The 26,901-nt window shown below is 39.9% G+C and overlaps 1 long non-coding RNA gene across 4 annotated transcripts in view; it reads right to left on the reverse strand.

Annotated features, from left to right (window-relative positions):
* Nucleotides 1-683: 683 nt before the first annotated feature.
* LOC149918813 (uncharacterized) overlaps nt 684-26,901 on the reverse strand; it is a 351,326-nt gene continuing 325,108 nt past the window's right edge. For 3 of the 4 annotated variants that reach the window (XR_016464601.1, XR_016464604.1, XR_016464603.1), the window contains 5 exons: nt 19,617-19,738; nt 3,170-3,213; nt 2,421-2,458; nt 1,810-1,869; nt 684-986 (listed from right to left, as the gene is read on the reverse strand). This is a non-coding gene — a long non-coding RNA (uncharacterized LOC149918813). The remainder of the gene's footprint in view (nt 987-1,809; nt 1,870-2,420; nt 2,459-3,169; nt 3,214-19,616; nt 19,739-26,901) is intronic. The other variant, XR_016464602.1, reaches the window with a different exon arrangement.

The raw sequence follows: 26,901 nt of genomic DNA on the forward strand, positions 1-26,901 counted from the left end.
CTGGCAACGTTAGGCAGCATAAAGCCCACTCAACTGGCCAGCACAAACTGGATTTACAGCTGCTTTGTATCACTAGAGTGAAGCAAAGCTGCCAGAGCATACCAATGAACCTGGCTCTGGTGGCTGTAGGAGCTCGGCATCAGTTTGCATTTGTGCAAATCAGACCTCCAAATTTTTGAGATTCAGTTATCACTGTTTTACAGTTATCACTGTAAAACAACATGTCTGTGGAACAGATTTGTCATGGGACGTAGGATGCTATCCAGCCTCAGAAGCAACTGGAGTTTTGATCTACTGGTAATTTCATTATAGCAAGGTATCTGGCCTTAAAAAAAGTTGTTTTTCAAAGTGCCAGCATATCTTGGACTCTGTAAATCTGACAAAATAAACGTAAGTGGTAACTTCTGGAACTTAACAGACAAATTTTTCTCATGTGTGAGAGGAGTGCAAACTTCAGGGCATTTCACCACCAGTGAATCTTTAATGAGCGAGTAGTAAATATGCCCGCCTTACTGACTGTCAGGGGATATCAAATTTGCTCACTTCTGACTCAATAATTACCTACCAAAAATGTAGATCAAGTGGTCATCGCCCAAATTAGTACCTGCCAAAGACTACTTTTAGAAAGGCTGTCAGTGAAGAAACAGGAAATGAGTTGCAAAACATTATTAAAACTTGAAAATAGCAGCTTTAAGGTAGGAGCCACCACTCAAGCACAGGAAGGAGTGAGGGCAGGAAATGGAGCCCTGTGGGGAACTGAGAGCAGAAAGGGACTTGCCTTGCCAGCAGCAGGGGAATGATGCAAGCTGCCCTGCTCTGCGCCTCCTGTGCACCAGGTACACGAATCTTCTCCCCAGGGCTGTGATGAGTGGGTCATCTCCAGGACGTGAACAGGAGGGTTTCCATCCTTCCCTGGGAGCTGTCAGAATATCTCCATGTTTCAGTTTCCCATTCACAAAGCGAACGCATCTCTGTCTGATAAAGAGCTACAAGAGAATTAATTTCAATTGTTGGAAAAAACTAAAGCCCACAGAAGTTACAACAAGTGCTGTCTGTTGACAAAATCAGCCATTAAAGCCAAGCAAGAAAAACAAAGCAAGGGATGACCATCATTTTCCATGTTCCAGCAACATTCAAATATGAAACAGAGGTTATGAGGATAATAATAATCACTATACAATGCATGTTTCAGCACCTAAGATGTTGCAATTTGCTCCAGGCACCACCACGGTCCCTTGAAAGGTGGTGACCAACAGGCTGAAAGCAAATTCAAGTCATGGTGCTGGGATCAGGATTATTTGTTTTGCTCCTTGAACCTTAGAGCAGACCATCAGTCTTACTGCAAGGGGACCTGTTGTATATAACTGCTTACCCTGGCTGGGCAGCAGTTTTGTTTTTACAGCCATGGTTTAAAAAAAGAAAAAAGAAGTCTCTTTTCAGCAAGCTGCATAAATCAATCTCTCTCACCTCTCCCTTTTCTTTTTGGATATGGAATTGGCTGAGTCAAATCTGGCAGTACCTGCATCTCTATTTCCAGAGACTAATCAAGTCTACTGCTCTGCAGTGGAGTTGACCTGCTTGCAGCCTTAGCAGCCCTGCAAATGCTGTATTTAGAGCATCAGTGTTGGATGTCACTGGACATGTGGGGTCAGAGTCATGCATTTGTCCCTGCACTCTGTGGGAGGGCTTTCAGCAGAACATTTGGAAATAGCAATGCCTTGAAAATAAATCTGCGTGTTAAACAAAGACAGCCAAAGACAGAAACAAAAGGGTAGAAATAAATTGTTGCTAGCTTGCTTAAAGGCTCACCATGAAGTGCTTCAATAGTCAGTATTAGGACTGGTGTTATTTAATATATTCATTAGCATTCTGCAAAAGAGAGGGGAAGGGGAAAAAATTTGCACAGGGCGCAAAAATATTTAGGTTACTTATGATTACAAAAGATTAGAGAAACTAGACAGATGCGCAGCATGAAGACAGATGAAATTCACTGTTCATAAATGCAAGGTAATGCACATTTGAATGAATAATTTTCAATACTCATGCACAACGCTTGGTTGTAAATTAACTAGCCACTCGGGAGAAAGAGAAGGAGGAGAAAACGTGCCATTTTGGACAGCTCAATGAAAAATCAAAACAACTGGAAACAGTGGTCAGAAAAAGTAAATACGCTGTTGGACTGTATAAAGAACGAGATGGAAATTAATGCTCAAATGCTACGTCACTGAATAACTGGATATTGTATCCTGTCTGAAATGCTGCACTAAGCTACATTCAACCCATCTAAAAAAACCATAAAGCTGAAATAGAAAGGGGCAACAAAATGATTAGTGGCTGGAGGAAAGTGTGTGAAGACTGAGGCTGACTACTTTACTGAAGAGAAATAAAGGAGGAGACATAAGAGAGCTAATGAAACTTACAGAGAAGACCAACAGCTTGTTTCTGGTTTCCTCTCGTCCTAATGCAACAACATGGAAAAACAACATATTTAAAAACCAACAAAGAAAATCCTATTTTATTCAGTTCATAATTAACCTATGGAACTGATTGCCACACGATACCCTTCTGGCTAAAGACTTAATATGATATAAAATAGTTTAATTTAGATGCTTATGAGAATAATGAGAACATCCAAGCTAGGATTAAGATAAATATCTTAGAAAGGATGAAAACCCTAATTATTTGTGACAGAAATGAACCAGGGGCTATTGGAGGCTACAGAGAAACATCCTCTTTGGGCAGTAAGGAACATCTCCATCTCCCCTTGAGCAATTTGGTCCTGAGCATTCCCAAAGGTAGGATTTGGGGCTGCCCAGACTGACCGTCCTGTCCCACCAGGCACATCATGAAGGACAGTCCTTTGCCCATCCCAAAGCTGCCATCTTTGCTGCCTTCACCGAGGCTAACATTTCAAGTTTTGGTTTCGAGAACAGTGCTGTCTGCTGTGGTGGCAGGGGAGGAGAGGGACAATGAGAATTCTTGAGGAGAGACTGTAAACTGAATGACTGAGCAAAGCGATACCAATTGTTGGCTGTCCTGCCGAGAGGTGGAAGCAGAGCATTTGACTGTGCCACCAAATCTGACCAACATTTCCAATCTGCTTACCATTCTTGTTCTGTTTAGTAGATGATAACATCATGTTAACAAAAATGTACATGTAAATCCCTACCTGGCAGAGTCCTGCCACTTTTCAAAATGCACAAGCCCCAGCCTCTGTGAGCAAAAAAGGAGAAAAATGTTTAATAATAATAGAAAAGCTACTGCTGTCTAAGTCCCCCTGAATGGGAACCGGATCTCTTGGGTTCATTTGTAAAACCCAATCTGAAACTTTCTCTAAAGTTCATTCTGTTTAAAATATAGCCCACATAAGTACATACACATTTTTTCCCCCTTTAAATCAACCTGGTTAAGGAAATATCTACAGTAAGGAAATCTGATTCAACAATTAATATGTAAACAAGAATCTGACTGGTCCTTTTTTTGTGTGTTCATCACCAAGATACAAGCTGGCACAACGATTTTGTTTGATAGACAGCCCTGGCCTGTGCTTGTCAACTGGCCAATATAAAATAACATTATCGCTGTAAAATCTCAAATTAGGCCATAAAATAGTTCAATCGTGTGACATGCACCATGAGAAGATTTTAGAGTTCTCACTTGTTTACATAATTATCACTGCATATTTGTTAAATTAAGGTATCACTCTCACCTGCATTGCCACATCCCTCCTCCTCCGCTGCAGTGTCTGCTTCTTGCATAGCCTCACATGTGTTAACTTTTCAAAGGCAACAGAGAAAGGAGTCCGTGACTCTGTGAGGATTCTTCTACTTCTGTACAATTCTAATAAAAGGTATCAGAATTTCCACCCTTTCTCATAAGCCTTCAAAAAAAAAAAAAATCTGCTGAGGTGCAGCTCAAGTAAGGAAAAGAAAGCACAAGAGGGAAATGGCCTCAAAGACCTGACTTCAGGTGTATTTAATCCTTCCACTACTGGTTTAAAAGTATTAAGTAGCCATAGGCTGTCCCTGGGTAGAAAGATGGTTCAGTGACATCCCTTTTGTAAATATGTAACTGCTCAGCCTCCTCCTAAACTCCGCATTGAAGTCTGCTGCTTTTTCAGATTAATTCAGTTTGAATACTGCTGACTGACTGTCACCACAGTCATATGTCACTGGTAGCAGCTCAGAAAGCCTAACCCCTTCTCTAATGTCATCGCACACAATTCATTTTTAAATGTGGTGTAATAGTTTAGGAATACCAGTAAAACAGTGGGGGGAAAGGCATTTTCAAGTGGAAGGGTGTGTGATGCAGTTCATTACATGGTATCAGATGAGCCAGGCATGTTTCCTTGAGAGAATCACATACAACACAGGTAAGATTGCAGAAATATTGCTATAATAACGACCTAAGTTCTTAATAAGACCATGGTCATTTTCAAGCAGACGGTAACCTGCTGCCAATAACACTCCTTAACTCATCCACCTCCCTCAAGGAGGGATGTGCTGCTGGGGACAGCAGCACCAGTAGCCCCCCAGCATCAACCCAAAGACATTCTAAAATTCAGACTAACCTTTCCCAAACCTTCAGCTTTCTGCCTTTCTGATTTGATTCCAAGAACAATAATATAGATACTCCTCTGCCTACAGCTCCATAAATAGTGCCTTGTGTTTTCTGAAACAATGCAACTCTGGGCTGTCTCTGCGATCGTTTATTTATAGTTATATCATCCTTAAGTTGCCATTTATTTACATTTCTCAAAACAGCTACCCCATGAAACAAATGGCCTGCTTTGTTAAGTCATGGTCAAGGATGTTTCCTTCAACTTATCACATCCAGAAATGCCACAGACAGATATGCTTTCAGGCTATTTGCTAGGAAAAGTAACATAAGCTCCTTATCAGAAAATATTACATTTCCCTGAAAGGTGAATTGTTCTGTCAGTTTTTCAGGCCATGCAAAATTCCTTCTTTGCTCTGACAGGTCACTGAACAGAAGCTGATGGCACTCAGTGGTCGCCCAGAACATAATCCAAAGCCCTCAGCCTCACATGGCTGAAGGCAGCGATGTGGACACAGCAAACCTCTGTCACATCTAACCCCAGGTTTATATTTCAGGTTGAGGACTTTTGGCATTTGCTTGGGGATGGTTTGGGACTTTCCTTTTTTTTTTTTTTTTCTAATCTTTTACCCCTCTTCCCTTCTCTGTGCACACCCACAAGCTGTGCTGCTGCTGCAGTGCTGAGCAGCATGCATCAGCTGTCCCAGCTCACATCCCAGGAGTGGTAGCCAGGAGAACTGGCTGTTCTCACCTCACACAACCTTAGAATCACAGAATCATTAAAATATTAAGGTTGGAAAAGACTTCTAAGATCATCTAGTCCAACTGCCCAACCCCACCCCCACCATGCCACTAACCACAGTCCTCAGAGTCACATCTCCATGGTTCTTAACACCTCCAGGAATGGGACTCTACAACTTCCCTGGGCATCCCTTGCCAATGCTTGAGCCTCACCTGCTCAAGTTAACCACAAAGACAGAATAGAAACTATGCCTTCTTATTTCTTGTTTTCAGACCACTTTCTGTTTTTTTCACCCTACTAGAACTACAGTTTTATGAACTACAGTCTGACAATTGAAACTTTAGTGGAATAAACAAATGTTCAGATATTGCAATTTTTCTCAACCAAAGAAACTACTTTCTAGGTGGAGTTCTAAAGGTTGTTTGTGTTCCGAAGTCTCCCTGAGATGCACCATCCATGCTTTTTGTCACACACCTTTATATCAAGCTTTAGAACATTCAGGAAAAGTTCTCCATAATGAAGGCTGGAAAAATTTTTGGTGTTCCAGACATGGCATCAGCAGAAATTGCTCTGCTGAGTCCTGGTGAGCTGGCACACAGGCCTGTGTGGCAGCACAGGCAGAACTGATGTAAGAAGGTTTCCCTTGTGTGCTTGCAGAGATTTGCTAGGCACAAGGTTTAAGATACAGACTGTACTCCTACAGGCTGTAGGAATTAAGAGACAAGGAGAAATTTAAAGGTGCAACTGATGAGATCCACTTTTTTTTCTTTTTCCTTTTTTTTTTTTTTTCCAGAGAAACTACCGTTTTTAATCTTTTCGATCATATTTTTTGTCCGTCTGTTCAAGTTCAAAACTCATTTCTCCTATTTTCAGGAGAGTATTTTCACCGTGTGATGATGAGGGGCAGTAGAAGATCAAGTTTGAAATAAAAGCTTTACTAGCTGCCATCCTTTGGCTCATTTACAACTCTAAGTGCCCTGCCCTTTCCGCCAGTTGTTACCCAGACGTGGTCTGGATTTACTGCTGCAGAGAGGCAGCCAGGCTAGACATGGTTACACTCCATTCTGCCTGTGATAACGCTGGCTGATCTTAGGTATTTGTTGCAATTTATAAAGGCTGAACTGGCCTTACGCTCTGGCCTGCTACCTCTCCCTCACCCCAAGGAAGTGTCCATTAAAGTACCCATCATTTTCCCACCAGCCCCTTTTGCAACTCCCTGTGACAAGAGCTGGCCACTGCCAAGAAGTTAGATCTTAAAATCACATTGAAATGGCTCCTCATTTTCATATCTGGGGCTCAGGGGTATCAGAGTGCTCCTGGCTAGGTCACAGGCAACAGGACAGAGGCAACTGCGCTGTTCTGTTAAAACTTTCCTTTTTTATCGCCCATTCCCACTTTAGGAGGGCAACAAACACCTTCTGTTCAGCATCTAAATGTCCACTGCGAGATGGGAATTAAAGAGGCTAGTGTTTATAGCAGTGCTGCTATCTGATGCCAAAAATAAGTCTGATGTTTCTATTCAGGAATAGGAAATAACACTCTGAACAGGCAAGTCACTCCCCAGCGGGCTTTCTTTGAATTTTCTCCAAAGGCTATTTCCTTTTCCTAAATGTGGGAAACACTTCCTGTCTGGAAATAAGCACAACCCATGCGCTGAGAAGAAATTAATAAAACAAACAAAAAGAAAATAAACAAAAGGACCTTTGTTCTGGAAAGAAATGGCACCATCCACGCTCAGGAAACAAAACGAAACCCAGCGGATGAGAGAATAGGCAAATCCCAAATAGATTTCATTTAAGATGATTAAAAGTGCTTCCTTCACCATACATTTGGTAACAAGCGAAGTTGTGAGTCAGAGATATATCCCTTTCCTTTTAGCGTTGTTCCTTGTAGCTCATGAATAAGTAAATGATTATGAATGCTTCAGGTTTGGGTTTATCAGATACATTACCTGTCTGTTGTTTCAGTCACGCCTACAGTTCAGACCGGTGCTGAGGTTTTCTATGCCTTCAGCCCCAGAGAACAGCAGGAGACATGTCAGACCCCCACTGCAGGCTGTGCACAATCCACATGGGTTGCAGGTCCCCCACCTCTACGGGAGACACTCTGCATCCAGCTCCACTCCAGATCCAGCTCCCTGCTCCAGGGTCCAGCTGGGATTGGCACATACAGGTATGGTGCTGCAGCAGTCATCAGGGAGAAATCTATGAAACCTGGACATTTCCAACCCCACTCAGAAAAGTTACCATACATGGATGTATATCACAGAAGGAAAAAAAAAAAAAAAAAAAAAAAAAAAAAAAAAGACACCACCTTTTTACAACATCTATAAAACTCTGATTGTAATAAATGTCTGCTTAATTAATACATCAGGACATAGAGCCATTTATTCTCCCCTCACTTGCAATCATTCTCCCTGTTCAGATTTAATAATGCAAAAAGGTTGCTCAGATGCCAAATGGTAAAAATAATAAAAATACATTCATCACCAATACGAACAGCAGAAATGCCTGGTGGTATGGCTAGCACAGAGAATACAGCCAAATTTCTTAACTGAAATCCAAACAGCGTTTCACCCCCAAATCTTCAACACATACAGTGAAATATATGATACAGTAAATAAAGCAGTCTGAGAAATGCATGCAGAACAGGGAAACAGGTGCCCAGAATAACCATTATTACAATATGCACGCTGAAGGGGAGGGAGAAAGGGGCAGAGAGAAAGAGAGAGAGAGAGAGGAAAAAAAGCTTTCAAGACAGTTAAATTCATGAGGGCTACAGAGCCTCAAATTGAAATTATCTCACTCCACACTGATAAATAAAGTAGCTCTGGTACCTAAATCATGACACTAACTATACGTTTCGATTTTTTTAAGTAGTGATTAGGTGGATACTCAGGGGAACCTACTAGCCTTCACAGAGATAACAGACTCAACTTAATATCAACTTAAAAAGAGACTTGAATTCTAACCAATCTCATGTAATGAATTGAAATTCTATAGCTTTCAGAGGAAAAAAAAAAAAAAAAGATAAAAAAGCGATGTGGCTCCATTCTCTAACTTGCTGTCAGGAAATATAATTTGTGCTCTCAGTGATTCACCTAGCTCATATGCAGCATGCAAATTTATTTCCCTAATAATCAGACCTGGAGATTGCCCAAGAGGATTAATAGCATCATTCCTTATGACCGCCAGGATATTATGCACCTCTGACATGGAAAAATTGTGTTAGTTCTACAGAGAAAACGCAAGGATATTTGTCCTGCTAGACAATATAATAGGCTGGTGCATCATCAGATTACAATGTCATTTCAAAAACCTTGAATACAAATAATGTACAGTGGGGGAAATGTTGGTACAACCTCCCTTAATTCAGTAGCCTTGAATTCACATATATTTTTTGCCTGTTTTTTTTTTTTTTTTTCCCTTTCCCCATTATAGTCTGTAGAAGACTGCAAGAAAAAGGCAGAGGTATTTTATATTAAAACCATATCTTTTTGTTTGCTCTTATGTTATTCTTTAAGAATAGCTTATATGGACACTGCGAGGAAAAAAAAAAAAAAACACACCATAAAATCCACTGCTTCCCATTTTTCAAAGAGCTGAATACACCCATAGCTACAGTGTACTGTATTCTAGATGTGAATACAGAGCAATTTATTTGCACAATTGCTTAATTTTGATTCTCAAGTCAAAGCAATGTATTCTGCAGGCTCTGGTATTCACATAGGAAGAATTTTAATTTTAAAAATCTTTTTAGATGAGTCGGTCAGGAATTTTCTAAAAAAAGAAGTGTTTCCTGGTGTACTTTAGACCAAAGAACACCGCCTCAGAGACAAGACAAAATTTCATTATTATGCGCATGGGAGCAATAAGATTAGCTCCTATTGCTGCCCCTAAGGTGGAGCAGCAGGAGGAACCAATGGGACGATGCTAATGTGTATGTTAATAGTATTCTCCTAGAAGAAGTTGGGATAATTAAACATGTACCATCTCTTTAAGACAGAACTGCACACATTTTCTTCGGATGGGTGTTTACAAGATTTCCAATTTCAGGTCACAGCCATTTCTGAGATTGCTTAAGAAAGAGATGGGAATAACTTATCTTATTCATGTATTCAAAGAACCTTACAAAATGTGCAAAACATTACAGTTTTAAGGGGCAAAACATGCATCTTGCCTTGACAGACCTGCTTTATTATGTGTAGTGTTGTACAATGACCTAATATATTGAACATTTTTAGCTAATATACCTTGTAGGAACCAGCCTTTAATGCGATGGATTTTATAGTATCTCATTAGGGTGTGCTTATATAGCCTGATACTAAACACTTTTTCAGATTCATGCTCCTTATTAAAATTGTGAGCTGTATTGATTTTTAGTCGAACAGCAACAGTGTCATTTTAATATTAAGAAAGGCTGTTCTGAAGTTATTTTCACAGATCACAACTAGTGTGACACAAACAGTGCACATCGCTCTCATCTTTCTTTATAGCCTCAATTACAAGAATCAGGATGTGTTACCCCACCTGATTTCCCATTGGTTGAGCAATTCTCGTCTAACACTTAGAATATCAAAATACATTTTTATTCATTGGTTTGGGAGAGGGAGAGCTGTTTTTAAATATACGTTGGTGACAAGCCCCCAGACAGTATTTATATTTTTTCTTATAAAGAACAGTGTGTTTTTAAAAACAAAATACCTTAATGCATCTGCTTTTCAAGTTTCCATAACAAACTGAGTAGCTATAGCAATGCTTACTCTAATACAGCAAACACAAAAACTTAGCATTCCGAGCAGTGTAAAAAAATAATGACTTTCACATCCTAATGTCTCCATTTTGTAAACCAGTCTTCAAAGGTAAATCTAATGTCAGCAGTAAAGAGAGTGGCTCCAATATTTCTCTGCGGAGTCATGGGGAAATAATGATCTTTGAGGCATTGTAAATAGTTTAAATTATTGGAAGGTTCCTTGTAAGAAATGAAATATGAGAATTAAGAAAAATAAACTCGTTTTCTGTATTGTGAAGTTAGGACATTTGGAGGTAGCCCAAATTTTAAATGCAAATATTTAGAGAGAAAAATTATCGCTTTGGAGACTGGCAATTCATACACTTATTCCTCACTCTTCTTGATTTAATGAACAGTCTGTTAATACGGTGTGGTTTGAAAAACGAAAAACAGACGTAGAAGAGTAGGTGTTCATTACATTTCTGCATTTCTAAAATCAATCTTTAAGTCTTCAGCAGGGAAAAGGCTTGAATTTAAATCGCAGCATATAGAAACTACTAGATTTAATGCGCGCAATTGCGGGCTTTAAATCTAACTGCACCTGTTACTTTCTACAGGACCACAGCCACAGCTCAGGAGTCTCACAGAACCCGCTGTATTTGGCCCAAGAACCTTTAGGTACGGGCCGGTTCTCAGAAGGCAAATTTTCTTTATTTTGCCCCCGGCCTGCTATTCATTATTAAACATTAAAGTTGTGTCAATTACTTCTTTCTAGTTGATTATTATCCTGGTTATTCTACCAGCTAATCAACCCTTTTCTAAAGCATGTCTAGCAGTGGCTTTGAATTGACGTACAGAATATAATTATTTGTGCAAATTTCTTTTGTTTCTTGTTAGCCACAGAAATCGGTTAATTACTTTAATCCAAACAACTCCTCAAAAAGAAAATATCTTGCTTTACCAATTTATTTTTAATCAATATTAGGCTGAGCTTTGAAAGCTGACTATTCAGCCAATGTAAAACACCGCGCTGAGAGAAGGAAGCATTTTATGTGTGTGCTTTAAAGCCAGTTGAAAACACCTTCATCTGAAAGACTTTGTTAGCTTTATCAGATCCAAGGCTCTTCTGTTTGAGGTGTAATTATTTTACCATTATTACATGCAAGGCTTTTAACAGAACCATCATTCCTTCTATTTAAACTGTGCGTTTTATAATTTATTACATCTCTTTGGTCATCAACTCACTATACAAACAGTTGGTCACCAGTGACCAATTACATTAAGGTTAAGCAACATAACTTTAAATTAGAAATAAGCTAGTGTATCTTCATCAAGGGCCTGCTGTGTTTCCAGCACTGTTTATGAGATGATACTAAATGCGGATATAGAGCACGCTCACTGGGACCAATTCCTATCGGTCTGAAAATGGGAAAGTCTTGAGCCTGCTCAGGTCCAGAGCTAATTAATGGGATAACATCTGCTTTACACACTCTGCTATAGTAATTTCTTGCAACTTCGCTGTGAAGATGCATGGGAAACTATCAGAGAAATAAGTATCTGTGCTGAACCATATTAATCTGTAGTGAGGCCAAAAGTGGGAATTTCAATTCTCCTATTAGCCTGGCGATAGGCAGTGTGGAGAGGAAGAGGACAGAGGGCACGTTTCCGTGGAATACACGATTGCTAAATATGCAGCACAAGATATATATTTTGTTCTGCTTGCACACACGTGCTTATATATGCACCTGCTGTTCAAATGCCCATGGGCTTGTTTTGCGTGTTGTTTTTTTAAAAGAGAATGCAACAAGCGGCTGAAGATGACCACGCTCCTCATGCAATCATCATTTTTATACAGGAAGACGGTGAAGTGGTTTTATCACATTACTTAAAATCAGAGGCAGGACTGCTAAAGAAAAATACAGTACTGTACAACAGGCTTCAAAAATGATGGCAATTCATATTGTTTTATCAGCTTGCATACCACACGCACTTGTAGGGGGGGCCATGCTCTTATTCCAATTTGAGATTTAAATAAATGAAACAAGAAAGGCATACTGCCCACCCAAAAAGACAAAAGAAAAAAAATCTGAAAAAAACCCAACAACATAGATTTCTAAATTATATCACTTTGTGTGAAAGTTAATGGGCAATTTTAATCAAGTGAGTTGTATTTTGCTGCATTTTGCTCCCGAGTTTTTCCTGGTAAAGTCCTGCAGGGCACAGGATCAGCCTGCTGAGGAGACATGTCCTGTTTGCAGACACGTATGCTTTTGTGTGTGCCTGTCTCTGCTTACACAGATGTGAACTAAATTAATATTTTTAATGTCTATATTGTGAGCATACTTACGTTTGTGAAGTATATATGCACAAAAACACAGACAAATGTGTGACAGAAGCACAGAGAAAAACATTAAAGATTAAAAAAAAAAATAGAAACAGTATGTACTGTTAAATGCCTGATTTTAGGCAAAAAAATAGAATAAATCGTATTGTTCTCTTCATAATATTATTATTGCCAAAGTTATGACTTACAGGATTAATTCATTCAAGCTAATGCATACAAATGAATTGCTTATAAAAAGGAAAAAGAAAAGAAGAGATATCTTTACAATAATGAAATTTGCATTAATAGTCATTCACCTTTACCTAAGAGGTTATGAGTTCATATGTCAACCCTAAGGAATATTTTCCATAATTTGTATGCCATTGTGTACATTCGATTTATTTGTTTGCTACAAGGTATTGAAATATTCGGGCTATTGGGAATTAAATGCTTATTTGACTAACAATGCTTATCTGTGAATTAATGGTATAAAACATGGAGTTTTCTAAAAGGCTGTCACTCAATTTTATTTATGAAGATACTACTGAGACAAGATTCAAGGTCTTTTCAAAGAATGCTAACATCTCAAGCTTAGGGGAGGAAAAATATTATTGACTTAACATATTTAGCAATCCCATGTAATTGTATGAACTACTGAAACGACACAGTGCTGGCTTTCATTGGATGCAAACAGCAAGTGCACAATGAAGCAGGACAGTACACTGCACAAGCAGAAGCCAGAATGGCTTTGTTTTCAACTTTTGTGAGCATGTGTGTCTATAGGGAGGGAGTTTGGAAAGAAAAGGAACAGGATTTCAAGTCCTAGATAATGCAGAATTCTTATGCGAACCATTAAATTTGAGACCAGAAAGAAGGTCTGAGTTTTAATTTGCCTAAGCATACAATGATGGCCAGCTTCGCCACCGTTGTGGTATTCTGATTTGCTGGTAGGGTTAATAAGGAAGCACACAGCTACCGTTCTTATTCTTTCTCCTGAAAATGTGCCATAAGGCAATACGGTTATAACAGGGGTGAATCCTCAGCTCCGCTAGTCTATCAGCCCTGTCAATGTTATTTGAACCCTTATTTTCCTTAAGGGGCTCATTCAGCTGTCCTAATATGTATACAGTGATAATATAGTCATACGCATAATAAAAAAGAGCTTCAAAATTATAGTCTGCTTAGTAATAATGCAGTGCTGTGCTGGAGTGATTGGCAACTGTTGATCCAATTATATAACCGGTTGCTTCTTAAAATTCAGGGATATGAGATTGATATATAATGTGCTGTAAAGTGTAAAAGAACTGGACAGGAAATAAGGCGGGTTGAATTTTTTTGCGCTTTGATCAAATTAGAACCAGGTTGATGAAAGGAAATGCCTTGGGTTCTCTGCTTGAAGTTTTGTGTCGTACAAAAGGCTCTTGAAATGATCAATTTTGCACATGTCACTCACTCAGCAAGCGCAGAGCGAGCAAGCCTGTGCCAAGAGGAGGCTCTGCAAGTGGCCGCTCAGTGCCACCCTGCGCAGGGCACAGCACTCCCACCGACCGCAGTGAGATCAGAAAGGGTGGGCACAGCTGAGGGGACACCTGGAGTCTGCAGCTCTGCTGGCCAGGTTCCTGCACAGCCCATCACAGATCGTCAAAGACAGACAAGGAGCACCCGGTGAATACCCCGGAAATAAATGCTGGATTATCTTTGTTGCTTCTCTTTTAAGCATTTCTCTATCTAACTCTCTAACTAGCTTTCATCCATTGTAACCCTCTGCCTGTCCCCTGCTTTTAAAACATCTACTATTATTTATGAAGTGCTGTAGATGTGCAGTGAGCAGCACAGGGACTTTTTGCTCTTATTTTTCCTTGAGGACAACTTAAAAGGAGAGAAAAAAGCACGCATGAAAAGGCACCTTGCAGGTAAGGCTGTGGTTCCTCTGCCGCTCGGGCTGTCTCTGAAGAATGACTCCATAGTGGCGAGGCCTGGATGAGACGCAACCTCGCTGTGACTTTTCTGGGATCAATCTCACTCTGTACTATACGCCACTCCACGCAGCACTTCACATCCCCCTCTTCAGTTTTAATGCAATAATATTTCAGCGCTCCTCAAATGTACCCCGGAAATCTGCTTCCTCCCTATGACTCTAGATCCCCAAATCAGGAAACACGAAATTTTAAGTGAGGCACCTACTGGCTCTGCTAGTCATCATTTTCTCTTTATAAAATTTATAAAAATACACTATGGGGCACTAGGTGCTGGCTGAGGAACAATTCCATTCCCCAGGGTGGGTACCATATTTCCCATCCACCTACTGCAGCAGAACACGACCAAGATCTGCTAAGGGAGCTTAGATGATGAACAACCTGATGGATTTCTGTTACGCCCAGGGAGGGACTTGCACAGAAATCCTTTTGATTTGGTGTATTTCCCACTGCTAGGAAGTCCTCAGGAAACGGGGTGTCAAAAAATAAAACTCCAGGATGGGGAGCACTGATGGATCAGCACAGTGACCTTCACCCAGGTGCTTCCAGTTTGTGAATTACATCCTGGGTGTTTGCATGGGATGCAGAGTAGCTAATAGCTGCCCGTTCTGACACCAGAGCAGCTCCTTTGAAGCCAACTGATGTTCTCCAGCAACAGCAATGCCACGCAGTACCAAAAACGAGAAGACACCACAGTGCAATTTCACTGAAAAAGATGCATGTGGTGTTATTCAAATAATATTTCTCCAAGTTCCAAGGCTGGAGTTAGAGAAATAACGATATAGCTCAGCTCTAGCGGCAGCCATTCACAAGTGCACCCGCTAATAAGATATAATTTGACAATATGGTAGAGGTCTGTCTTTCCAGCTCCATTATCTGCAAAAGATACAGCTCTTGTGCCAACTTGGTTGCACAGCAGTAGCATTTTGGTCTGCGGCCAAAACAACAAGGAGCTGCCAATGAAGCTGAAGATCAGGCGCCAGGCCAGCAGGGATCAGAGGACGAGATGGGATAGACTGGCCCTGGGCAGAAGGGGCCCCTCCAGCACTGCCCGAGTGGGACACAGCGTCGTGACAGCTCCTTGCAACACGGAAACACAGGGAACAGCAGAGAACGGATGCACTTTAAATAACATTTGCTTTTTTCTTTTTATCTCCTTTTTTTTTTTTTTTTTTTTTCCTTAGATCACACTTAATAAGATTCCTCGACATCAATGCTGTGGATGAAATTGAAAGCTGTATTCTCCTAAACGTGTTCCCAGTGTTCCATTTTTTACAGAGCTGCCAGGGGCTATTCTGCATTCCCACAACTGCTACAAATGTAACATATTGTTTTGCAATAAAAATTAGCTATAAAAGTGTGAAAAATGCCAGAGATCCAAATGTGAGAAACAAAAGAAGGGGGTATGGGTTTCGCACCCTTTTAGTGGACATTTTATTTATTTTTCAAATGGAGTAGACATATTTATAGCTACTGTATTTCAATTATCTCTAATTTCACACGTTTTATGCAAATTCTGGACATTTTAATTGCAAATGAGAAGGGAACTTATTTTTAAAGTGGAGCAACACAACATTTCAGATCTCAATTTTAATTCCAAATTTATCTACATCGCTGTTAAAAACTTTTAAAACCTCGTTTACGCTGTGACTTAAAAATTAGGTGCAGTTTAAAACAAAAACAAAAACAAAAGACTGCCATACAAATTAGTTATAATTCAAAAACGTCTCCCACACCTTCTCTTTTAAAACAAAACTCACCAGTAGGGAAGGATAGGAACTTGAAATGATATTCTTCAGTGGCCCACTGTTTACATGGGAGTGAGCAATTTACCAGTATTGCCCACCACTGATGAAAACTAATAATATCCATCCCGTTTGCTTTTTATGCCTCTGAAACTTCAACAATCCGGGACACAGATATTCCTTTACTACACAAGCACTCACGTTGATGTACACATGCAGTCACAGGTTTAAAATCACACTGTGCCTATGGAGTTCTCTAAGCTGAAAACCCTGTCTACAACTTTTCACTATCCAGAGAAAAGGTCTTTAAAAGTTCCAACTATTTACTGAAATAAATAAAACAATTTTATTATAAACAGAAATTTACTGTCTGAAATGCGGAGGTTTTTATTTTTCTTTCCTTTTTCCCCCTGCTTTCTTTCTCTTTGGTAATTTATTTAAATGCATTCAGAAATGCATTCAAAAAATGAGACATAGCACTTTGGTTAAGACATCTATATTTCAAATCAACATCCCCAGGACTTTCCACAGCACTGTTAATACTCTTTTTATTTGATTAGGGTAATCTGTTGTTGTGCTGTCTTAATCTTTATCCACTACCTTTTAACCAATCAATATTTTAGGGTTATAGATTCAGAAGGTAGACGATAATTCTGTAGATAAACTCTCTAGGCACTGCTGACATAGTCTGGTTGCATATTTAATATCTTTTCAGAGGATTCACAACTCCAGCAACATCAGAATCTGCCCAGAAGAAAACGTCAGGCCTTAAATTTTCAAAGCTGTGTGCAGGGATTTGGCCACCTGACTCCTATTAATGTCAGTGAAAATTTAGGGGTAAGAAAAGCAATGTCTTTTCCCTCAGATCATTTCTTGTCTGAAAGGAACCAGAGAACAAGAGAAAGGAAATGAAAAGCAACTTTGTATTGTAGGCTGAGACCAGCAAGGCCTGCTGTTGGGGTAGGAAGCATGCTGAAGCAGGACATTTGCTCACTAAAACCAGTGAGCATCTCCACACCTTTCAAAATAGAAAGGTAGGAGAACAACTTCAGAAAGAAAAAAAAAATGGATTTTGTGTTTTTAAAATGTCATTAAAATATATATCTTTTAATTTTCCTCAGCTAAAATTATCTGTTGCTAAAGATATTAATTTTGCTGAAGATAAAATTAGTTGTCAGACCCCTGTTTATGGCCTAATTACCTTTTGTAAGGAAATAAAAATATTAGGGTGGGAGAAATAAAAGGAATAACAATAAAGTACAGCTACCTACCTTCCTGCAAGAGGGGCTCTCAGTACTGAGCTACTTGTGTGCATTTCTCCAATGCTTTGAGCGTTTCAAACTCAGGACACTGTATTTGCTCAGGCAAACTTGAGCTCTATCATGTTTCACGTGCAAAGCTTGGGTAGGGGCAGGATGGGCTCAGCTGCCCACAGCCTCTCTGCAGAGCTGGGAACCTTCCTGTGATTCCAGCCCCTTGTCATAAGAGAGCCAGGAAGGGAAATCTGGGAACAATGGCTTGGGAAAAAAAAAAAAAAAAAAGCCAATGTGGAGTAAATCACTGCACTTTCATCTCAAAATATTTGCCCACTTTGATTCCAGCTTTGGAACTTATAAATCTCTCAGTTGGAAGTGGGTGCTAAGCATGCCATTGGAAGGCTGTGAGACTTGTAATCCAATGGACAGACCCCAGTGTTCCAGTGCTGCAAACATTACAACTAGCACACTTTGTTCTTGTTTTGGTAATCTGTAGGCATGCTGATGGATCTTCAGCTAAGGAGCAAATGCCAGAACTGCTGAGTGTATTTCTTAATTGCTTTGCCTATTACATTACTATGAAAGGCAGTATCCCCACAGAGATGAGCAAGGTTTGGAGAACACTGAGACATGAGTACGCTGGTTCACTTCAAACTTTAAAGCTACTCTGACCAGGAAAAAGGGGGAAAAAAAAGTGGCTATAAATCAGTGCCAGTAAGACAAATGGGAGAACTGAACTCCTTCCAGATGACATCTTGTCTAGCAAATGGGTCCCCCAAGGTCCCATGAGTGGCATACAGGAATAGAAGACACCGGATGCAGTCTCTCTTGATTCATACACATTCCTGGTAAGTGGCAGCCACAATGCCATTCCAACTACAGCTCTACCTGGCAGATCTTGGGAGCAGTGCATGTATGGAAGATGGGAGAATCTGGTCTCAGACAGAAATTGTCTTTTTGAAGCATTCTTTGGAGTGTTGCCATGAGAGCTGCCCAGCTACATTTTTGAATGTATTTGATGGAGAATAAATTTGTATCTGTGTTCATTTCACAAGATGTAAACGTCTCTTTTGTGGTAGGAAAAAATCCTGCTTGCTGGAAGTGATTCTAATCTAATCTGACATGCGGTATTTGTAAACCTACTTTGGTGTCCCAACCTATTTACAGTGTTTACATAAAACTCCCCGAAATCTCCACATTCCTTGAAAAGTTAATCCAGTACAAATATTGACTGGCTGTCAATTGAGCATTATTGACTTGCTCCAGGACTGTGCTTTATTGCCTGAACTGATGAAACTCGTTTACTTCGCCTTACTTAATTTCCTTTTTGGCCTGTTTTGGGCCCAATACCATGTGCTGGTCTGCACCTCTTCCACTCAGTGTGATGGGGCTGCCTCTTCCGGTTAGCTGTAGTGGGAGGGCAGCTGAAACACTCTGCTGAGTTCCTCAGGAGCTTGGAGATGGAAGCCAACAACAGTCTGCATTTTGCAGAGAGGACCTGAGCCAACACTAGTCCCTTCCCCTGAAAATATTTGGTCCACATCAGCTCCAATACAGCAACCAGATGTGATTGCACAGTACAGGTTCCAGACGAGCTGAAAAGATGTCTGAACAGTTCAGCAGAGACTATGAAAGGTAAATACGAAAAGCAAACAGACGACCAGGAGATTTAAACTCCCAGTATGGCAGCCTGTGCCTTCACTGGCAGCTGGTTGTTGTTTCTTTTGTTTAGGAACTCTGTGCCTTAGTGTCACTAGGACTAGTATAAATCAGGTTGACCAGAAACCAATGTTCGTGACGTAAACTGATCTTATTTTGAATAACAGTGAAAACATTATTTATCATTTTATTTCTTAAAATGCATAGGTTCTAGAAACAACTAAGCAGAAACCAAAAATAGCAACTTTCACATCACTCCCTGATACTGCAACAAATCCCATCAAACGTTTTAAGTTTTGACCCGAGGTCGAGTGAAACCGACAATAAATCTTAGGTTGAATTCGATATCGTTAAGCTGCAAAACCCAAAATCTATTATGAAAGATTTATCAAAACTTCCAAGAAAGGAACCCAAAATGTTTCCGTTAGGGCAATGAAGGACAAAAGAGTGGAATGACAGAGAGGCAAATATTTGTAGAACTCAAATGTCCATAGCAATTCAAAAGGTTGGTGCAACTCTATGACCTCAAAACAACATTTAACAAGGAATTTGGTGTATTTTGCAGTTAAGATAGACATATATACGTCTGTGTATTTTGCAAGAGAATGTAACAGAGTGGACACTTACACTTTGCAGGAGCACTATCTGCTTCTCCACACAGGGATGCTTTTTACATTGCATACATCTCCCAGACAGTGTTTGGTGCTGAGACAGGATGGTGCTACCATCTGTTCCTTCTTATCAGCAGTCTGGTGGGAGAAGGGCACAGAGAGAAAAAATAAATGGGGTTACATGTTATAGGTCTTATGACTACGTCTTCATTTAATATTTTTTGAAACTTTTAATATCTAGCTCAGATGGTAGGACAGTCCCATTCTTCTAATTGCATGATTGTACATACTCAGAGTACCTTTTTGGGAACTGAGCAAAGCCATGACAGTTTTGCTTTTGGATTGCCAGCCACAGCAAATTTCTTCTTCTCCAATCTCTCTCTCTATTTTTTTTTATTTTAGCCTTTACAACTTCTTTACAAAACTACCTCTCCTTCTAAATATTTGACAAATGGAAGAACCTACCCTGTAATACCAGCTATGTCAAGAATGTGCATGCTTCCTGTTAAGATAGTTGGCTAACTTAAATAAGGTTAAATGAGGTTAAATGTTGATATTTTCATTAGTTCATTTGTCATTAAGTTTTGGGGGTAGGATTGTGTGGGTTTTTAAAAAATACTTATAACAAATAATGAATGTTGTGTTGTTTTTTCTTGTTTTTTCTTTTTCTTTTTTTTTTTTTTTAAGGGGCTGGTTTGTGCTAAGATTTTTTTTTTTTTTTTCTCTTAACAAAACATGTGTTATCACTCAAATCCTGTCAGAGGAATTCAAGGTGTCTTAAGCAGTTTAGCTAACAGCCTCCAAGAGCGTCACAGTAGTACTGCCATATGTCCCAGTCTGAAGCAACTGTCTCCTCTGCTCCTCCTTCAGCAGACCCCATGCTGCTCACTCCTGTCCCCCTATCCATGAGAGGAGCAAGAAAAAGCACTGTGTCATGTGGTAAGTGAGCACAGAAAGAGCTGCCCTCGTGAAAATACTGCTAAAGACCAACTGATTCAGCAGTGGCTATCCTCTGCTGGGTGTCACTAGGAATTACTGTTTTCCCGTATAATGTTATTTGGATGCTAAACATGGGGTGGGAAAATCAATATCTTAACAGGCTTCTTCCTTTTTCAACAGCTTTAACTGCAGAAAATGAAATTCTTCATTTAACCAATAGGTCTGATATTATCCACATTCCTAGAAGTATGCTACTGCATGAAAAGTCCTTGTGCAGCCATGATCTCAATAGCCGACACGTGCAGCTGCACCTCCAGCAACATTCACACTATCTTGTCCTGCCCCAGTCACTGGGGCTTCTCCTCTCTTGTAGCTGCTTTGTTCACATTCATCTCCCACTTCTTGTTTGCACAGCTATGTTCAGACACATCTCTGGAGCTGCACAGGCCCTCCAGTAGAAAGCTGCACTGCAGTGGTGTGCCCACGTGTACATATACCCACAGAAGTGTGCACATGTGTGTGAGAGGTTGGGCAGCACAGGGCCGTGGGGCAGGAGGCCTGAGCACAGGCTAGCACTGGGTTGAAGAAGTGAGGCATCACCTATCATGCAGATAGCATCTCATTCTGAGAGCTGGTGCTTGGTTGTACCAGCAAAGGGAGAAACAAATTACAATGGAGTCAGAAAGCAAGGTGACAGGGAACTCCAGATGCACTTGAATTGACCACAATTACACCTTTATAATGAGGTCTAAGAAGTGCCAACCGAGATGAAAACACCAATGCTCCGTATGTTAAAAAGCCTGGCCTTTGCTGTATCCCCCAAATCCTTCCCTCCCCACATACCTGTACATAATAATAATCATCATCATAAAAAATAAACCTTCAAGATCAAATAGTCAGTGATATCTTACAAGGGAAAAAAAAAAAAAAAAAGGCAGGCTTAAGAAACCAAATCCTTGTAATAAATAATATATTGTGAGTTAAGGAGATGAACTGACAAAGTGGTGCACCTCTAATCTCTTTCCTGCAACAGCGAGAACAGCTGAATCACTTGCACAACATTTTTCTTTAAGCATGTTCAGGGATTGCTCCTACACTCCACTTTCTCTAAGAATATCTTGCTCTACTAATTTACCAGATTGACTAAGCTACACATCAGCAGCGTTGTCAGTTCTAACCTGTAATTTTATCTTGTAAAAATATAATTTCTGAGCATTTTCTCGCTAGAATGTAATCGACTATTTCAGGGCAGGTTTAACTTTGGGATGAGAGAATCAAGTCGCTTAACTGGTGCAAAGTGAGCTCACTTTTTGGGGCTCAGAGGTGAAGCTCTTCCTCACGGATCTCCCAGGTTCAGTGCTGGGCAGCAGTGAGTGAGTGCAGCTGTGCAGCCTGAGGATGGCTCTGGCATTGACCTAATGCAACTGCTGCACATGGCTGCACTGGGGACTCACCGCAGCGCTGCAGAGCAGCAAGGGCCCCTTGCTCAGGATTCAGAGTTATTCATTTCAAACCTGAAAAAGCACCTGTCCACCTGAACTGTGATTTTAAATAACACTCTCTACAAGAAAAAAAAAAACAAAACAACTCAACAGCATGGCAGAGATGCCATGTGCATAAGGAAAACTATTTCTTTAGCATTCTAAGCGATAGCATTGATGCCAACACGTTATTCCTTGCTGTCCTCTCCTAGCACTGCACAGCAGATACCTAGGGAGTGCTATACACTGAGTAGAGGAAGCACACTAGCAGAGACCTCCCTCCCTACATCACTTCTGAGCTTCTCCTCCAAGGACAGTCCGTTCAGTTCTTCTCTTAGCTCTGCCATCAGGGGAAAAAGGGTCCCCATAGCACCCAGCCCTTGTGCGGAGGTGCGTCAGCTTTTATGACAAAGCACACGCCTTCTGAGCAAGAAACTGCTGAAAGAAGGAATGCTTCTAGTGTAATACACCACATGGGAATTTTATAATGAAAAGTCAGACAGCAGTATAGAACAAAAGACTGCATGACATGATGCTTATTTTTAGAATGAATGACAGTTTGGCATTTTGGTATAAGAAGTGTAAACGGAATAAATCCCCTATTTTGCTTTTAACAACTCAGAAGCCAGCCAGATTTTTTTTTTTTTTTTTTTTTTTTTTTTTTTTTTTAATGCAATTAATTTGAGCGTGGCCTTACGCTGCTTTGAGGCCTGCATAAAATGGTATACATGTGATTGCACTAAAGACCCCGGTAACTTGACAGATCAAGAAGTAAATGAGGAAAATGCAACTTGCTCATGTTTGAAATAAGCTAGAAACCATTTCAGGGACAAACTATACCTAGGCATCTTTCCCAGTTTGTTTTCTCAGTCCAAGAAAGTATTTCAACTTTAAAGAAAAAAAGAAAAAGAAAAAAAAAAAAAAAGACAGGTGCAAACAATAATAGGGCAACAACAGAAAGTGTTTTGCTAGCAGTAAAGCAGCAAATTTCCAATTCTAGAACAATGACTTCTATGTCAGTTATTTCAGTATTACAGAGATTTCTGAGTGTTGCAATGAACATCAGAAGCAAAAGTGCCCGTCTAAAAGGAACTGTTTCTGGTCTGCTGCCCTAAGACCACACTAACAGCTAATAATCAGAATCCAAGTCAAACACACAAATAGGAGATTTAAGAAAGTGTAAAAATAGCATTAAAGGATTATGAAAAAAAAATAGGAAAAAAACAGAGCCAGTTGCCGACATAAATAATTGTTTGGAAAGTTTGACTTCTTTTCAAGAGCACTAGAAAGAATACCAGAGTGTTTAGAAGTGGGAACGTAGTTATTTTGCACAATGCTTGCTTGTAAGACAGTAGTTTTGTACCTAAAATCACCTCACCTACCAAATCAGCCCTGCTGATGCAACCTCACTGAAGGCAGCCTCACCAGGACATGGACTCAAACACTGCCAGAGGCAGCAGAAAACCTCAGTAAGTACATATTCCATATCTTTGACTGTGAGTCCTGGCTATCTACCCTTTATCTTTGTGTGTAATCACCCTTTGCATAGGAAATATAAAGAGAAAGGAAATTACTGGGTTGCACGTGGCAGTTTTGCATTCAGCCCTCTCCAGCCAGGATACACTTTTTTTCCCTGAATTCATACTTTTTTTTTCCTATACCACATCATATGCTCCTGTTTACAATTTCTCCCTGCTGCTCCACCTTCCTTCCTCACAGAAGTCCTTGTACCTTCCTTGCAGCTCACGCTCCTTACAGTTACCCTTCTTTCCTATCTCTCAGTTCGTTTGTTCTCTCACCAGAATGACAGCGAATGCCAAAGCTGTGGTGGGCTTCCTCCAAACCTGCAGCAAACTGGAAGAAAACCCCAAACCTGAGGTATTTCTGCAAACCTACCCAAGCGACACTCTTGCTGCTAGCAAAGACAAGAACTGCAGTTAGATTGACCCATGCACAAAAAAGGTAGTGGAGGAAAGGGGGAAGACTCAATTTTTAAAGCCCAACTATTTGAGACATAATTGCTGTAATTTTGCCTCTCTAGAACCTTTTCACTAGGCAAGTTTAGTAAGGAGGGTGGATTTCTATTTCATAAAACTGTAATAATTCACACTGTTCTGGAAGTAGTTCCATTGATTTGTATTTCCTCTTTACCATTTCTAAATTCTAGGAAGAGACTTAAAGCCTGAAAAAAAAAAATAAATATATATATATATATATATATATATACCAAAGAAAGAGAAACAGACAGATAGACAAGAAAGATCAAACCATATACTACTGGGGGGGGGAAAAAAAAAAAAAAGACAAAGATTTTCACTTTGTCTGGCACAGTGTTTTCATGTTTTTTAAATTGTTCTGTATTTTCACAGCTTCAGATGATATTTCTGAAATATGGAATTTGCATTTTCTAGGTGGGGAATGCTGCCAAAGCTGTTAATCCCAGGCAGATGTAAAGTTGCACCACTACATTGCAATGTGGCTCCTTAAGATCAACTAAAAGGATAAAAAACAACAACAACAACAAGAAAAAAAAAACCAACCGCAAACACAAATATTCACCAACCCATATGGTCAATAATTGCTGTTTAATAGTCCTCCTATTACAAACCTAAAAAGCAGCAGCCAGAATTACCAGTAGAGTATTAATAAACAGGAATGAGTTAATAGTGCATAAAGACCTTCTAGTGGAACAGTGGGGGAGTTGAATATTCTTTTCTTAAGTCAGCTGTAAGTAATTACTACATGGTGTGCTTCTGACTATTACCATAACAGAGCAATTGGACGTGAAGAATGGATAATAGTATGGACATGGAGGTATTTTTAGAATATCAGCAGTGTGGCAGGTAAAAGCCCTGCTCAGGCACAAACCTTTAAGTAAGTTGAAATAAGTTTTCCTAATGACACCCAGGCTGAGCAGAATTTTGAAAAGATCAATCTAATAAATTATTGAATGTAACTTTATAAAGACAAGCCTATGATATGTAAATAAGGGGAACGGCAAAAAAAAAAATCCCATGCAGACATTAAGCGAGCAGCCAGCATTACGGTAACGACATAATCACAGGTTTCTCCCCGTTCCTTTTAGAGCAGTGCCTTCATCTGTTTGAATGTGGACTGTGCTTCACTCGCCTCCATTGGCTGCCAGGTGAAAATTCAGATATTCTGATAGGAACCGGAGCTGCGATTGCGGGAGTTGTGGGTTTTTGTACAGTCGAGTTACTCATCCTCCGTGATTTAATGATGCATATCATTTATTTTAAAATACTGTTACAGAAGCATTCCCTGAGATGCAGCTCCACGTTCAAAGGACTGTCCATTATGTTATGCAGCAGGGCTTTTCATGTACAACTACGGGCTGAGATATTGTCTATCGACACAACATATGCTCTCAGATAAAAACAGCTTGAGATTTTTGATTCAGAGAGTAGTAATTTTGTAAATGCACAGAAATATAATTTACGGAATATTTTGAAATTTTCAGGCTATAGGTCTTTCTCCCGCTATGTTGCTACACAGGGCAGATGTTGATTTTTCAATTTGCAGGTTTGTTAAGCATTATGGAATGTTTTGGTTCTCAATCAAGAATATTCTTCCCAAGTGGTTCCCAAGTCCTATGCCTGAAAATAAATGCATGTCCTTTTTGTTTCTTAGCAGCACGTGTTCTGCATTCAATAGAAGCATAAAACAGACAAATGCAATGCCATTTATTGGACTGATATATACATTTTAAGCCGCAGGATCTTGGGTTGCAATGTATTTACAGGTTCTTTATATTCTACAAAAGCAGTTTATATAAGGGACAATTGCAATTGCAGTGTGTCATACTGACACTTTATATTCAGAAAATTGGTATATACCGTGCTCCACACTGTCCTCAGTATTGTGTCCATCCACTGAGCAACTTCAGCTACCAATAACCTTACAAAGCAGCAATCCCTGCACAGATAATTTCCACGATGAACAGCAAAGCAGGTAGAAGTGTGTGTCCCCTCTTCCTCTTCCTCAGTTTCTTTGTTTCTCCCTCATGTGCATACCAACAGAGCAGAGGAAATACTTTTGGCTCCCCTAAAGAAAACAGGGGCTGTAGTGCCGGCTTCCTCACAATATTTGCTAACTTTAACAGCTGTTTATGACAAATCTGCTGTAATATCATTGCTACTAGTCTTAGATTTTCACGTAACAATCAGATACTGCTATGGAAACCGCATTGTGCCAGATCCATCTCTGCATAAAGTTGCTGACTTCAGGGCATTCTATCAGGATGGGTTTGGCCCTCTGCAGTCTTCTGCCCCATTAAGTCTGAAGATTATGTGTTGTTCTCAGTCCTTCCACTCTTACCATAATGGGGAGCTGATGTTATAATGTGGGTCAAACAAACAGCTAATTGTTCCTGGGGAAGGCTTAAGCAAAAACAGAATGAGGACGTTAATAATAGTGCTTGGTGCTATTATAATAGCTTCTAGCAGAGGATTTCAAATCACTCTGCAAGCTTTATAGCAGTCTTGCACATTGCTAAGTATATTTGATACTCCCATTTGAAAGTGAGACCATCTTCTGAAGACCATGCTCATACATTCAGGCAGTGGAACAGTTTAAACAATCAAGAAGACAATGCATGACAACAGGCAAGCTTTAGAGAGTCCTTCTGAATCAGCCAACTTGGAATCAAAGAAAAACTTTTAAACAAACAAGCTAAATGAAAAGAAAACAAGTAGGCTACACTGAAGGAATAAAAATTGCATATGGAAAGAGTATTTTGTTGTTGTTCGATTGTTTTCCAAAATTAAAAATTATACTTGCTGCTCTGTCTTATTTTTTTGTGTGCTACTGCACATTCAGCAACTGCTTTTGCTAAAGGATGGCACAGGAAACATGTATGGT

This window comes from Phasianus colchicus, chromosome 2 (assembly GCF_987193195.1).
Source record: "Phasianus colchicus chromosome 2, bPhaCol1.hap1.1, whole genome shotgun sequence".
Taxonomy (NCBI): domain Eukaryota; kingdom Metazoa; phylum Chordata; class Aves; order Galliformes; family Phasianidae; genus Phasianus; species Phasianus colchicus.